Genomic DNA, 2,000 nt, shown 5'->3' with positions numbered 1-2,000 from the left:
CCTGCCTAGTCCTGATTTATTTTCTTTGTGGCACATATCTCTCTCTGAAGTCAACCTATTCGGATGTTTGTTCAGTTCAGTTATAAGCACATCACGTAGGCCCTGTGAGAGCAGGAGCCTTATTTGTCTGTTTGCCGCGGTATCCCCAGCTCTCTGATAGACTTGGCACATAGTAGGTGTTCACTAAATTTGTTCAACAGTAAATAAACTGCCTGGTCAGACCTAGGCTCCCTTACGTTTAACTGGCTCCCAAGGGGCTTTTGGATATGTGGAACATGGCATGAGGCAGACAATCCTAAAATGGAGTCCAAAGAAGCTGGTTGACAGCCTTCACTTTACAGACTTCCCTAAGTCTACTTCTTGATGAAGAGGGTCGGCTCACAAAACCATTCAGGGTTAGGGGAACTGGAGTGGTGTTAAGGACTCGACGTTTGTGCCCCTCGACATTTGTTTGTTGAGGCCTTAGCTCCCAGCGTGATGGTGGTAGGGGGCAGGGCCTTTAGCAAGTATTAGGATTAGGTGAGGCCATGAGGGTGGGGTCCTCACCATGGGATTAGCGCCCTTATAAGAAGCTTCCTCTCTTTACGCATGCAAAGAAGAGGTCATGTGAGCATCTGGCTAGGTGGTGGCAGCTACAAGCCAAGAGGCCTCAGAATAAAACCTACATTGCTGGCACCTTGATCTTGGACTTCCCAGCCTCTAGCACTGTGAGCAATACATTTCTATGATTTGAGTCGCCCAGTCTGTGTTATTTTGTTATGGTAGCTGGAGCAGACTAAGACAAATGATATCGAACAGTTCACACAGGCCAAGTCCTGGGTATTTTTACTAACTGCAAAGAAGATGTTTTAAAAAAGAATAAAGACAAAGAAGAAATGTAATGCAACTGGGGCTATGACCCAGCGTGCCCTGTGAATGATCAGCCCTCGCCCGGAGTCATGGGCCAAGCTTTAAGAAGGAAAAGCTTTCCAACAATCAGAACAGCCTAAAAGAGGCTGTGGCTGCCTGCAAGGCTGTGAGCCCACCTCCCTGCGAGTGTTTCTCCCAGTAGGTGCTCTCTAAGCACAGCGTGGTGCCCCCCAGGAAGACAAGGCAAAGGGGTTCTGGCCCCAGGGCCTTGGTGTCAGGTGTCCCTCAACCCTTTTACGTCTTGGAGTCGGTCATTGCAGGAATGAAGGCGGGTAACTAGGAAGGACAGGAGAGGAACACAATGAGACCTTCGTCAAGGGAAGTAACGTTAACATTTGATCAGGGGCAAATATCACCCCAAACCATCTGACCGGAGGAAAACTCAGAGGCGAATGTTCAAAAGATGTTAGCAGAGGCGGTCCTGGGAAGGGAGGCTGTGGATGACGCGTACGCCTTTTTGCTACCTCTCTATGAATTTCTACGAATTCCTTTAGCAATAGGAAAATAAACGGAACGAAACTATCCACGAGTGTGTTAACACGCTGCTCCCACACCTGCCGGTCACTGCACACTTCTCCCCTTACTGTGCTCACCCACAGCCATTACTCCAGGCCTCTCTCCCGTGACTGTGCCCGGCGTGTTCACCCCTGGACCTTGACAATTCTCATAACTGTTCTCTGTTATCTTGAAGTAGAGATTTTTGGTGTGAGGCTTGCTCAACCCTGCCCCTTCGCTGTGGGCAGGTTCCTCCCACTTTCCATGGTCACTTTCTTCATCTATAAACCGAGGATAATAGTCTCACTCGCCTCCCAGGTTATTGTGAAATCGAATGAGTCAACATGTGTCAGGGCAAGTGGCTCCCAACTGGAAATGCCCTGTGGTGATGATCTCAGCCTCGTGGTGATGATCTGAGAGACAATCAGGCCTGTGGATGCTCTGACTGTTCTGCACACCGCACCCTACTCCCGCAGAGAGATTAGGGGACACCATACCTCAGATGGAGCTGGGACAGGCGTGATGCAGCAACACTCTGCCCTGGGGAGGCTCCCCATAGAGCGAGGAGGACAGATGTGTCATTACAAGACTATCTA

The sequence above is a fragment of the Pteropus vampyrus genome, unplaced genomic scaffold (genome assembly GCF_000151845.1).
Source record: "Pteropus vampyrus isolate Shadow unplaced genomic scaffold, Pvam_2.0 Scaffold60, whole genome shotgun sequence".
NCBI classification, from domain to species: Eukaryota; Metazoa; Chordata; class Mammalia; order Chiroptera; family Pteropodidae; genus Pteropus; species Pteropus vampyrus.
This window is presented reverse-complemented; position numbering follows the sequence as displayed.